Genomic DNA, 15,084 nt, shown 5'->3' on the forward strand with positions numbered 1-15,084 from the left:
TTGTATCAGGTGGACACTTGAGACTGTATTGGCATCTCCTGTCTGGAGGGGAGATGGGAGGGTAGAGAGGGTTAGAAACTGGCAAAACCGTCACGAAAGGAGAGACTGGAAGGAGGGAGTGGGCTGACTCATTAGGGGGAGAGTAAACGGGAGTATGTAGTCAGGCGTATATAAGGTTATATGTGACAGACTGACTTGATTTGTAAACTTTCACTTAAAGCACAATAAAAATTACTTAAAAAAATGTAGGCCTTGTCGGGGTGGGACCATGCAAATAAGGTGTATGGACCCCTAACGAGGGGATTAGTCAGTTTTGCCAAACTGCTAGGCTTAAAAGAGCCAATTCCAGAGCAGAAAGAGAATCTCATCACAATCAAGGAAGAAGGAGTCAGGATGGAGCATGTCCTTTGAACCCAGGATCCCTGCACTGAGAAGCTCCTGGATCCAGGAGACTGAGAGAGAGAGAGAGAGCTGTTACACTGAAGATGGCAAGAAGAGGTGGCAGAGAAACAACTGCAGCAGAGGCAGGAGACCTGCAGGAAACGGTGCAGTGGGTTTCCTGGCCCACAAAGCAAGAAAGCTGAGTGCCTTTGAGCAGGAGGCTTGCTGGTGGAGTAGGTGTCTTGAGGTACTCATCGGCAGAGTTAAAAGAGCTTTGTAGCCCTTGCACGAGCAGGGCAGAGGCTAGGCTGAGGGGAATGAGAGAGACTGGCCTGATGGCATGGCTGAGAAGTGGCTGTCCTGATCGAAGAACTGTATCCTGAGGGTTCCTGAACCTAAATCATAACTTGTTCCTTCTCTAAGAAACCCGCTAACTGTGAGTGTGGCCTGTGAGTTCTGTATGGCCATTGCAATGATTTACTGAACCTAACAGAGAGGTTGAGAGTGCCATGGGAATTGGTAAAAAGATTGGAGAGAGCAGGCATGTCCGACCTCTGCCTCATAGGAATCAGCCTTGGGCAGTTGATCTGATTCTCCTCCCCCCTTGTGAAGTTAGAGGAGAAGGTCGCACGCCTCTGTCACACCATTTTTACAGTCATTGAAGATGTTGTCAGCTACGTTTACATGAGTTCATACTGATCAACCAGAATGTTTCATAAAAGTGACGATGGTGAGACCTAAGCTCACTTGCTTTGGACACATCGTCACGAAAGATCAGTCACTACAAGAGGATATCATGTTTGGTAACACGGAAGGCCAACAAAAATGAGGGGAACCGTCAATGAGGTGAGCGGACACAACAGTCACAACAGACTCAAACATACCGATAACCATGAAGATGATGCAGGACAGGACATTTCAGGTTTTCCATTTCTTCTTCAGTCAGTTTTGGTAGTTTTGTGTTTCTAAGAATTTTGTCCGTTTCATTTAGGTTATCTAATTTGTTGGCGTGCAACTGGTCATTTGTTGTTGTTGTTAGGTGCTGTAGAGTCAGTTCCAACTCACAGTGACCCTATGTTCAACAGAACAAAACACCACCTGGTCCTGCGCCATCCTCACCATTGTTGCTATGTGTGAGCCCATTGTTGCAGCCACTGTGTCAATCCATCTCGTCAAGGGTCTTCCCCTTTTTTGCTGACCCTCTACCTTCCCAAGCATAATGCCCTTCTCCAGGGACTGGTCCCTCCTGATAACATTTTCAAAGTACATGAGACAAAGCTTCACCATCCCTGCTTCCAAGGACCACTCTGGCTATACTTCATCCAAGACAGACTTCTTCGTTCTTCTGGCAGTCCACGGCATATTCAATATCCTTTGCCAACACCATGATTCAAATGCATCAATTCTTCTTCTGTTTTCCTTATTTATTGTCCAGCTTTCACATGCATATGAGACAATGAAAAACACCATGGCTTGGGCCAGGTGCACCTTAGTACTCAAAGTGACATCTTTGCTTTTCGCCACTTTAAACGAGCCTTTTGCAGCAGATTTGCCCAATGCAATATGTCATTCTATCTCTTGCCTGCTGCTTCCACGAGTGTTGATTGTGGATCCAAGTAAAATGAATCCTTGACAACTTCAATATAGTGTTATCTTAAAAGTTCCTTTTGAAAGGAAAAAGCTTTTTATTTTGAAGCCCTGTGATGCCTTCCTTACTGGAGATGGAGCCAGCTGTCAGCTCCTCACGTCATCTTCTTCACTAGAGGTTGGGCTCAGGTGTCAGCTGCAGTGACATTGTCCTGGGCCACTTGTGCTCCTACAATGCCTGTTCCTGCTACTCTCACAAAGCTAGTGACTTTGGGTGGAGATTTAATGTTTCGTGACCTTTTTGCCCCCCAGAATATGAGCTCAATGGATATGGTTCCTGTGTGAGTTATCTTTGCATCCCCAGCACCTGCACACTGCCTCAAGCAAAACAAGGGCTCCATCAATGAGCACTGAATGAACAAATGGATGAATGATGTTAGAGATTGAATTGTATCTCTCAAAAAAAATCTCAGTCTTACACTGCCTGTTGCCCAGTTGCTGACAACTCTGACTCATGGTGACACCATATACATCAGAGTAGAACTGTGCTCCACAGGGTTTTCAGTGGCTGATTTTTCAGAGGTAGATAGCCAGGTCTTTCTTCTGAGATGCCTCTGGATGGATTTGAACCTACAATCTTTCCATTAGCAGCTGAGCGCATCAACCATTTGTACCACCCAGGGATTCCCCTTGGAACTGCAGGACTTCTCAATTGTCAGTTGTAGAAAAAGAGGAACTCCAGACGGAATAATACAGGGGCAGACAGAGAGAGAATTTTACATAGTAAGTCCTCTACAAGAAGCATTTTAGGTGACATTGGACATTTAAATCCAGTTTTAGCTGTGACACAGTAACTAGCCCTGGTCTTGCCTTCCCACTGCAAAGAACCACAAAACTGGACAAAATACAGGAAGGGACTATATCTAGGCACTGAGCAACAGGCAGCGTACGACTGAGAATCTGAAAGAAGGGAAGCACGTGAGGTTGCCCCACATTCTCTCTGGCTTTCTGCTTGGGGACAATTTCCCAACCTTGGCACAGGGAAGCGGAGACCAAGCAGAGTGTCGCAGTCCTGCTGAGTTGAGGAGGCAGAACTCAGAGTTCAGGCAGCCCAAGTAGCAAGAATCAGCAAAGTCACGGAGAAGAGGTAATTGCACAGGAGGGTCCCAGAAGTCTCTGTGGGGATTCCCTGTGATTCCTGGATGACCATCTTGCTGCACATGAGCAGAGTGAAACTCCAAGCATAGAGTGGCTGCTACAGTGTTGAGAGTGGAATAAAAATACGAAATGCTGACAGTGCTGGAGATGTTGGAGAGCCCTTGTTAACATTCCAGGAACTCAGCTGAGTCCCCAGAAAAGTTGGGAATAAGGACCAAGTCCTAAATGAAAGTCTCCTCTAGACCTGGCCTAACAAGGCTTAAACCAAGCCTCAATAGGACCAAGGAAAGCCATAAAAAATAAACTTCCTGCCAGAATAAAACTCTATGAAGAAAGACATCATAATCCAGACTGTCTACAATGTGTCATTTGCAATGTCCAGCATAAAAACTACTAGATATTTTAAGAATCAGGAAAATGTGTTCTATAATCAAGGAGCAAAGCAATCCTTACAAAAGACTCCGAGTTGACCCAGATGTTGAAAATAGAAAACAAGGATTTTAAAGCATCCGTATTATAAATATGTCCAAAGATTTAAAAGAGAATATGGCTTTAATGAGTAAACAGATGGAGAATCTCAGCAGAGAAATAAAAACTATAGAAAAAAATCAAATGGAAATTGCAATACTGAAAAGTGTAAAAAAGTAAAACATCAGAAATGAAAAAGGCTTGGGGATTAATATTATATTGAAAATGGCAAAAAAAAAAGGATCAGTGAGCTTAAAGATAGATCCGTAGAAATTATCTGATTTCAAGAATGGAAAGAATAAAGATTGGGGGAAAAACTGTAGAACAATATCAAGTGGCATTATTCACATTAACTGGAGTTCCAGAAAAAGAAAAGAAAGAGAATGGGACAAAATGTATTTAAATAATAGTAAAAATTTTCCAATTTGGTAAAAAAAAAAAAAATTAATATACAGATCCAAGAATCTCAGTGAACCCAAGCGGGATAAATATAAAGTAATATACACTTAGGCACGAATAGGAACTCCTGAAAATCAAGAGAACATATCGTACTACATGCAGAAGAATGATGACAGTCACATTACATACAAGGGGAAAAAATGACACAAACGGATACAAAGAATAGCTGACTTCTCATGGGAAACAATGGAAGTCAGAAGACAATGGGATAACATCTATAAAATTTTATATTCTTAAAAATCAAGGGTGAAATAAAGATCTTTTTAGTTAAATGGAAGATGAGAGGATTCATTTGTAATGCAGATAGTATTACAAAAAATACTAAAGAAAATTATTCAGGCTGAAGGGAAGGTGTACCAGAGAGAAACTCAGATCTACAGAAAGAAATGAAGAGCATTAGAAATGGAAAATATGTGGTTAAATAAAGAAAACTAGATATTTTTCTTCTCTTTATTTCCTTAAAACACAAATGACTAATTAAAACTAATATCATCAGAGAACGGGGTTGATATTGTATGTAGAAATCAAACATCGGGACAGAATAGCACAAAGAACTGCTGCTGTTGTTGTTCATCGAGTCGATTCCAACTCCTAGTGACCCCACATATGCAGAGTAGAACTGCTCCATGGGGCTTTCAAGTCTGTGACCTTTTCAGAAGCTGATTGCCAGGCCTTACTTCTGAGGTGCTATCAGGTGTATTTGAACTTCCAACTTTTGGGTTAGTAGTCCAGTGCTAACCCATCTTCATCACTCAGGGACCTTGCACAAAGAATAAGATCAATGAATGGAGTTACACTGTTGTAAGGTTCTTACATTTGTGAAGTGTGAAGAATGAAGTATGAGGTGGTACGATCCGTATTCTAAATAGACTGTGTTACATTAAGGATGCATACTGTAATTCCTAGAGCAACCACTACAAAATAGTAGACAGAGGTACATCTAATAAAGCCAATGGAAGAAATAAGTAGGATACTGAAAAATACTTTAATAACCCCTAAAAAGGCAGAATAAGAAAAGTAGAGGAACATAAAACAGATCGGGAAAATAGGAACTGAATATCAAGATGGTTGTTGTTACCGTTAGTTGCCATTGAGTCAGCCCCCAACTCATGGCAACCCCGTGTATTACAGAGTAGAACTGTTCCACAGGGTTTTCTTGGCCGTAATCTTTATGGAAGCAGCTCGCCAGGCTTTTCTTCTGTGGAGCTGCTGGGTGGGTTCAAACTGCCAAGCTTTAGGTTAGCCGCTGATCACAAACTGCTTGCATCACCCACGCTCCTAGAAAGATGGTAGGCTTCAACTAACCATACCAATAACTATATTAAATGGAAATGGACTAAATACTCCATTTAAGAGGCTGGAACTAAATCCAATTAGATAGATAGATAGGTAGGTAGCTAGGTAGGTAGAAAGGAAAGATAATGCGTTATGATCAAGTAAGGTTGGTTGGTTTGACATTAAAAAAAAAGAATCAATGTTACTCAACATACGTATCAGACCGGGTTCAATAAGAAAGCTGAACTACTAAGAGATACATCAAGGGGTTCGTTACAGAGTTTTGACCTGACACTATTGTAGGGGCTAGTTAAACAATCTTTGTAAGACTATTTAGCATGTGATGTTTGAGGTTGAAATCCACAGGGCAGGCAAGCTGGGAAGAGATGAAAGTAAACGGAGGGGCAGCAAAGGCAAGCAGGAATCTATGAGTATGAACTGAGAGCCATGAGGACAGGCTCAAACTCATGTCAGTCTCTCACTGCCTCTCACCTTGAGGATGTAAATGCCCTACTGAAGAACTGGCATCCCTCATTGAAGAGTTAAACACACGCTGGGCCCAAGGGTTGGAAAAGCTGAAGGAGGATTCAGGGCAAAGTGGAGCAGCTGCACGCTCAGCAGCTACCCATGCCAACGAGCTGAGTCAGCTGATCGATGGTGACGCGGGTAATCTACAACAGCACCTTAGCCTGACCTTCTGCTGCGGACTGAATTGTGCCCCTCCAAAACAGGCATTGTAAATCCTGACCTCTATTCCTGTGGTTATAATCTCATTTGGGAATGGGTTGCCTTTTTGTTATGCTACATGGGCAGAATTAGTGTAGGGTATGTCTTGAGTAAATCTCTTTTAAGATATAAAACAACAATAAGCAGAAAGCAGCAGAAACGGAGAAAGAGAGATGACAAACCAGATGAAGATCGTCCAGGAGCAGAAGCTCAGAGAGACAAGGACCTTTCTCCAGAGCAGAGAGAGAGAGAAAGCCTTCCCCTAGAGCCAGTGCCCTGAATTCAGATTTCTAGCCTCCTAAACTGTGGAGAAAATGAATTGCTGTTTGTTAAAGCCATCCGGTTGTAGTATTTGTGTCATAGCAGCACTAGACAACTAAAGACAACTTCTGAGCATAAAAATAACCATATAGCTGGTGCTTCATTTATGCCCTCCAAATCTCATACAAAATGTTTATGGCTCACCCTAAGTTTTCACATTGCATAGCCACCAGTAGATAATAACAGATTAAAGGAGAAAAATCATATGATCATATCAACTGATCCAGGAAAAGCTTCTGACAAAGCTAAACATCCATTCATGATTAAAAAAAAAAAAAAAAAAAACTCAGCAAACTAGTATGAGAAAATTCCTCGATGTAATAAACAGTATCTAAAAAAGCAAACAGGCAAACAAAAAACAAAAACCCATAGGTGACATTATTCTAAATGGTGATATGTTAAACACATTCTCTGTAAGATTGGGGTCAAGGCAAGCATGCCTGCTGTCATCACTTCTATTCGAAATTGTACTGGTGGTACTAGCCACTGCAGTAAAACAAGAAAAAATATATAAGGTACACAAGATCACAAAGGGTAGAGTAAAACTGTTTCTATTTGCAGATGCTGATTGTTTATGTTGAAAATTCTAAAGTATCAATAAAACAACTACTCAGAACCGATAAGGGAATTTAAGACCGCTACTGAATTGAATACAAAGTTTTTTTCACTGAATACAAAGTTAATATATAAAAACCCGTGTATTCTCATATACTAGGAGCAAAGAGTCAGAATATGAAATTACAAAAATTCCATTTACAATAGCATAAAAAACGTTATGGAATAAATTTAACAAAAGATATGCAAGATCTTTACACTGAAAACTAAAAACATTGCTGTGAGAAGTTGAAGATGATCTGAATAAACGGAGAGAGCCCAGTGTTGTGGATTCAAAGACTTGATACTGTTAGGAGGTCAGTTCTCTACCAAACTGACCCCAGGATGTAAGGCAACCCCAGGCCAAATGCCAGCAGGGTTTTTTTTTTTTTTTTTTGTAGAAATAGAAGACCTGATTCTAAAATTTATACGAAAATGCAAACAACCTAGAATAGCCAAAGTAATTTTTTAAAAGAATAATAGTGAAGGATTAAACTATCTGATTTCAAAAATTATTATAAATCCACAGTAATCAAGACAGTGTATATGACACTGGCATAGGGATAGATATGCAGATCAATGAAGCAGAATAGACAGTCCAGAAATAGGCCAGCACATTATGCCCAAATGATTTTCAACAAAGGTGTAAAGGTAACGCAATGGGGGAAAGAGAAGTCTTTTCAGCAAATGGGGCTGGTACAACCGGATGGGCGTACGAGAACAATGAACAACAACCCTTACCCATCACCATGCACAAAAGTTAACTCAGGGCAGGGATAACTTAGGACCTAAGTGTAAGAGCTAAAATGATAAAACTCTCAGAAGGAAACAAAGGAGAAAATTTTCACGATGGGCTAGGAAAAGATTTCTTAGGTAGGACATAAAAAGTGTGAACCACAAAAGAAAACATTGGCAATTTGGACTTCGTAAATATAAAAACTTCTACTCTTTCAAAGACAAAGTTAAGAAACTTTATGTTATTTAAACATAATTATGTTATTTAATTTAAATAATGTAATTGTGTTATTTAAATTATACTTCCAAAAAGGTGGAAAAAATTAGATCCTGTCCTACACTTAGCAATTGTATTAGTTTTCTACTGCTGTGTAACGAATTGCCACAAACTTAGTGGCTTAAGAGAGTATGCATTTATCATTTCTGTTTCTGTGGGTCTAGTGTCCAGGCACAGCTTAGCTGTGTCCTCTGCTCAGCGTCTCACTAGGCTGCAATCAAGGTATCAGCTGGGACATTTTATCTTACGGAGGCTTGACTTGGGAAAGATCTGCTTCCAAGCTCGCACGGTTGTTAGCGGCATTGAGTTCCTCCCAGCTTGTCTTAGTCATCTTGTGCTGCTATAACAGAAATACCACAAGTGGATGGCTTTAACAAAGAGAAGTTTATTCTCTCACAGCCCAGTAGGCTAGAAGGCCGAATTCAGGGTGCCAGCTCCCGGGGAAGGCTTTCTCCCTCTGTCGGCTCCCGTGGAAGGTCCTTGTCATCAGTCTTGCCTTGGTCTGGGAGCATCTCAGTGCAGGAACCTCTGGTCCAAAGGACGCGATCTGCTCCTGGCATGGCTTTCTTGGTGGTATGAGTTCCCCCATCTCTCTGCTCCCTTTTCTCTTTTATATCTCAAAGAGATTGGCTTAAGACACTATCTAATCCTTGTGTATCTCATCAATTTAACTGCCGTGGACATATCTCATCTCATCATAGTGATAGGATTTACAACACATAGGGAAACCACATAAAATGGTGGACAATCACACAATACTGGGACTCACGGCCTGGCTAAGTTGAGAGATATTTTTGGGTGACACAATTTAATCCATGACACGGCTGTAGGGCTCATGGCACTTTGCTTGTTCAGCAAGGAGAGGGCAGGGTAGCAAGAGGACACTTTGTGTAATCATGTGAGCATAGCCGAGTACATCTCAAGATACTGGCCATATTCCATTGGTTAGAAGCAGTCACAGGTCCCATCCACACTTAAGGGAAAGGGATCCCACAAAGGGTTGACTATCAGAAGGCAGGGATCACGGGAGCCACCTGAAGGCAAACTTAAGTTTTGTCTGCCTCCATAACCATAAAAAAAAGGAATCTTAGATTTACCAGATTTTACTAGTTTTTAACTTCTAATGACTTTAAATGTTAACTTTTCATCATGGATACAACATTCAAATTAAGGTCTTTATTATAGAAACAGCCATTTTTTCTTTGTTTTCCAGAAGGCTTTGGAATTTTCTCTTCTCCCTTCCTGCATGAAGATAAATGGATAATTCTGGGAGACTGTTTATCTGAACTGATTCAGACGGCAGAGCCATTAAAATGACACCCGTGGCATCTCTGCAGATGCTGTCCCCCCAAACTGGCTATTTTTTCTGTGCGATGACTAGTCTCCTCCTCTGGACCCCACGTAAACGTGAAGAATCCCAGAGCCAGGTGCTCATGTGTACAGGTGACCCCAGAGAGGGCGTGGCTGTGAGGTGGGAAGGCCTCGGAGACCCCTGCCCCCAGACTGCCCTGGTGGAAACAGGCCTGGACTCCTGACCGAGGGCCAGGTGGATCGATGGCTGTCCTGCACAGGAAGAAGACACTTGCCCCAGAGCCAATCAGGGCTGATAAAGCACAAGCTGTGTGGATTCACTGGCAGGGACCTGCCTCGGCTCTGAGAGGCCTCAAAACCAGTTCATCGGTCAAGTCCAGTCTGCAGATGCAGGGTGTTCTACCTGCAGTCGGCTAAGATCACAGCCTCTTTCCACTCAGACGCCCCCTCAGTGGTACCACCAAGGCGGCAGGGGTGCAGACCGCACTAGGCGACACTGTCAGAGGGGGTGGCGCCAAAATGACTGTCTATAAAATTTTTGTGCAGTGTTTCAGCAGAAATGTATTATTTTTTATAAAAATATTCCTGTAGTTATAACAGCGAAAACATTTTTCGTAAGCCCAGCTTACATGTATCGACCTACCTGTGGTCAGAGCTGTCATTATTGCTCAGTTACAGTGACACTTTGAATCTCGTGGGTTCGTCCGCACACACTACAAGCAGGTGCTGTTATTTTCCTTGCTGCCAGTATTTTTATAGTTGCTGATTTTGTCAAATATTCTGGTGTTCTAGCTACAATATTTGCTAATTAGCATTTGTGAAACCATATCAATAACCTTTTTGAGGATGAAGAGTAATTAAAGGAAAAGGAGTGATGTACAGGAACTACGATTTACGAGTCACAGTACAAAAAACGTTACTAAGTATTGTGTGGCCTGGTACAGGAGGAAGCTGAGGCGGGGTGACATGACCCTAGTGGTGCCACTGCTCCCCTTCATCACTGTCCCTGGGATACAGTGGTATTGCAGCGGCCACAGGCATCTTTGGGATCCGACAAAGGAGAGATCGAGTTGGGACGCATTCAGTTGGTGTTTACAGGCTGTGGGCATGTGATTCGGTCAGGTCCTTACTGCTGTTCTGGGGCAGGAATGGCTTCTTCGCCTGGTGACTCACCCACCTGCACGGTGTCAGCTGCTATGGATTGAACTGTGTGTCGTGAATCCTCATCCCTACACCTGTGGTTATAATCCCATTTGGGAATGGGTTTTGTTATGTCAGTGAGACCGTGGTAGAGTAGGATGTGTTTTAAATCAATCTCTTTTGAGGTAGGAGATTAAACAAGCAAGCAGAGTTGGGAGAAGAGAGACACCATGCCACAAGAATGTCACCAAGGAGCTCAGGAATAAAGACTGTGCCCCAGAGCTCGGAGAGAGAAAGGCTTCCCCTGGAGCTGATGCCCTGAATTCAGACTTCTAGCCTCCTAGACTGTGAGGGACAGATTTCTGCTTGTCACAGCCACCCACCCGTGGTACTTCTGTTGTGGCAAGACCAGATGACTGAGGCACTGGTCCTGAATGCCTGTGGGGAGCCGAGGAGAAACACCGTTTGTGGGTACAGTACCAGGTCAGGAGGCAGGATTCTCACCCTTAGCAGGGGAGACCCAGGGTGGAGGCCCAGCCAGGGAAACTCATGCGCTTCCACCACCCATCTGACAGTGGAGGCTCACATGTAGGCCGGGTTTCAGCTGAGCTTCCAGACTGAAACAGACCAGGAGGAAAGGCCTGGCAATCTACTTCTGAAAATACATATATAGTATTAGTACAGAATTCCAGTGTTAATATTAGTAATAATACTGTAGTATATTATATCGCACCTACCGCCTTGTCAGATACATTCCAAGAGGAGACAGCTTTGATTTCACTAAGGAACTGGGAGAACCAAACACTCCGCTTACCATGTGCATTGTGGACGATTGGAAGATTTTTGCAGATTCGCTCTTGACTCAAGAATTGTTGACTGCCATCACGCTGGCCTCCAACTCGTGTTTTATCAGAATTCCTGCATGCGTGGAGCACAAACCAGTAGTAGTGCCATAATTACTAAATTCTGTGTGTGAAGCTCTCTGTTCCATGCAAACCAGTATCAATGCTAACAGTGAGGTACCAGTCTGAATCAGCTTTCTATTCTTCTTATAAAACAATTCTACAAAATCGCGATGAGACAAAGAACACGCTGCCAGAAGATGTTAGCAAAGCATTAAAGATGTGCATCCGTACATTTATAAAAATGTAATTTTTCTGAATTTTGAAATGCTTCTGGGCTTTGTCAGCTTTTAAAATCTTTTTTTCTTTATTCAAAATACATACATTGTAGAAAATTATTTATAAAATAATGTATACATATTTATATTGAAAAACTCATTGCCATCGAGTCCATTCTGACTCAGCCGCCCTAGGGGACAGAGTAGGCTGCTCCAGTGGGGCTCTGGTGGCACATCGGTTAAGAGCTTGGCTGCTAACCAAAACGTTGGCAGTTTGAATCCAACAGCGGCTCCTTGGAAACCCTACAGGGCAGTTCTGCCCTGTCCTAGAGTTGGAATCGACTATCGGTTTTTTTGTTTTATTTTGAATCTTTATGGAAGCCAACTGCCACGTTTCTCCGTAGGGTGGCTGCTTGACCACTGCGCCACCAGGGCTCCTCTCATTATCCTACGTATCCACTATACAAAATATACAATGCTTTATACAAAAATATTCATTTACATAACTAATTTTGTTTTCACAGTTTTGCATTCTATTTCTTTTTTTTTAATATAATTTTTATTGTGCTTTAAGTGAAAGTTTACAAATCAAGTCAGTCTCTTACGCAGAAACCCATATACACCTTTCTTGTCATTGTTAGGTGCCGTGAAGTCGGTTCCGACCCATAGCGACCCTCTGCACGACAGAACGAAACACTGCCCGGTCCTGAGCCATCCCTACAATTGTTGTTATGCTTGAGCTCATTGTTGCAGCCACTGTGTCAATCCACCTTGTTGAGGGTCTTCCTCTTTTCCGCTGACCCTGTACTCTGCCAAGCATGACGTCCTTCTCCAGGGACTGATCCCTCCGGACAACACGTCCAAAGTATGTAAGATGCAGTCTCGTCATCCTTGCCTCTAAGGAGCATCTGCCTCTAGGGAGCATTCTGGCCGCATTTCTTCCAAGACAGATTTGTTCATTCTTTTGGCAGTCCGTAGTATATTCAATATTCTTCGCCAACACCACAACTCAAAGGCGTCAACTCTTTCACATGCATATGATGCAATTGAAAATACCATGGCTTGGGTCAGGGGCACCTTAGTCTTCAAGGTGTCATCTTTGCTCTTCAACACTTTGAAGAGGTCCTTTGCAGCAGATTTGCCCAATGCAATAAGTCTTTTGATTTCTTGACTGCTGCTTCCATGGCTGTTGATTGTGGATCCAAGTAAAATGAAAATTCTTGACAACTTCAATCTTTTCTCCGTTTACCATGATGTTGCTCATTGGTCCAGTTGTGAGGATTTTTGTTTTCTTTATGTTGAGGTGCAATCCATACTGAAGGCTGTGGTCTTTGATCTTCATTAGTAAGTGCTTCAAGTCCTCTTCACTTTCAGCAAGCAAGGTCGTGTCATCTGCATAATGCAGGTTGTTAATGAGTCTTCCTCCAATCCTGATGCCCCGTTCTTCTTCATATAGTCCAGCTTCTCATATTATTTGTTCAGCATACAGATTAAATAGGTATGGTGAAAGAATACAATCCTGACGCACACCTTTCTTGATTTTCAAACGATCAGTATCCCCTTGTTCTGTCCGAACAACTGCCTCTTTTTCCATGTAAAGGTTCCTCATGAGCACAATTAAGTTTTCTGGAACTCCCATTCTTCGAAGTGTTATCCATAGTTTGGTATGATCCACACAGTCAAAAGCCTTTGCATAGTCAATAAAACAAAGGTAAACATCCTTCTGGTATTCTCTGCTTTCAAGCCAGGATCCATCTAACATTAGCAATGATATCCCTGGTTCCATGTCTTCTTCTGAAACCGGCCTGAATTTCTTGTAGTTCTCTGTAAATATACTGCTTCAGCTGTTTTTGAATGATCTTCAGCAAAATTAGGCTTGCGTGTGATATTAATGATATTGTTCTATAACTCCCACATTCAGAATTGGATCACCTTTCTTGGGAATAGGCATAAATATGGATCTCTTCCAGTCAGTTGGCCAGGAAGCTCTCTTCCATATTTCTTGGCATAGACGAGTGAGCACCTCCAGCGCTGCATCTGTTTGTTGAAACATCTCAGTTGATATTCCATCAATTCCTGGAGCCTTGCTTTTCGGCAGTGTCTTCAGAGCAGCTTGGACTTCTTCCTTCAGTACCATCGGTTCCTGATCATATGCCACCTCTTGAAATGGTTGAATATCGACTAATCCTTTTTGGTATAATGACTCTGTGTATTCCTTCCATCTTCTTCTGATGCTTCCTGCGTCCTTTAATATTTTCCCCATGGAATCCTTCACTATTGCAACTCGAGGCTTGAATTTTTTGTTCAGTTCTCTCAGCTTGAGAAACACTGAGTGTGTTCTTCCCTTTTGGTTTTCCATCTCTAGCTCTTTTCACATGCCATTATAATACTTTACTTTGTCTTCTCGAGATGCCCTTTGAAATCTTCTGTTCAGTTCTTTTAATTCATCAATTCTTCCTTTTGCTTTAGCTGCTCGATGCTCAAGAGCAAGCTTCAGAGTCTCCTCTGACATCCATCTTGGTCTTTTCTTTTTTTTCTGTCTTTTCAGTGACCTCTTGCTTTCTTCATGGATGATGTCCTTGATGTCATTCCACAACTCATCTGGTCTTCGGTCACTAGTGTTCAATGCATCAAATCTAATCTTCAGATGGTCTCTAAATTCAGGTGGGATACACTCAAGGTCATATTTTGGCTCTTGTGGTCTTGCTCCGATTTTCTTCAGTTTCAGCTTGAACTTGCATATGAACAATTGATGGTCTGTTCCACAGTCGGCCCCTGGCCTTGTTCTGACTGATGATATTGAGCTTTTCCATCATCTCTTTCCACAGATGTAGTCAATTTGATTTCTGTGTGTTCCATCTGGCCAGGTCCGTGTGTATAGTCACCGTTTATGTTGGTGAAAGAAGGTATTTGCAATGAAGAAGATCTTGGTCTTGCAAAATTCTATCATTTGATCTCCGGCATTGTTTCTATCACCAAGGCCATATTTTCCAACTAGTGATCCTTCTTCTTTGTTTCCAAATTTCGCGTTCCAATCACCAGTAATTATCAATGCATCTTGATTGCATGTTCGATCAATTTCAGACTGTAGCAGCTGATAAAAATCTTCTATTTCTTCATCTTTGGCCCTGGTGGTTGGTGTGTAAATTTGAATAATAGTCGTATTAACTGGTCTTCCTTGTACGCATATGCATATTATCCTATCACTGACAGTGTTGTACTTCAGGATAGATCTTGAAATGTTCTTTTTGACGATGAGTGCAACGCCATTCCCCTTCAAGTTATCATTCCCAGCATAGTAGACTATATGATTGTCCGAATAAAAATGGCCAATACCAGTCCATTTCAGCTCACTAAAAAAAAAATGCCTAGGATATCAATATTTATATGTTTCATTTCATTTTTGACGATTTCCAATTTTCCTAGATTCGTACTTCATACATTCCAGGTTCTGATTATTAATGGATGTTTGCAGCCGTTTCTTCTCATTTTGAGTCCTGCCACATCAGCAAATGAAGGTCCCAAAAGCTTT

Source organism: Loxodonta africana, chromosome 9 (genome assembly GCF_030014295.1).
Source record: "Loxodonta africana isolate mLoxAfr1 chromosome 9, mLoxAfr1.hap2, whole genome shotgun sequence".
In the NCBI taxonomy this organism is placed as follows: domain Eukaryota; kingdom Metazoa; phylum Chordata; class Mammalia; order Proboscidea; family Elephantidae; genus Loxodonta; species Loxodonta africana.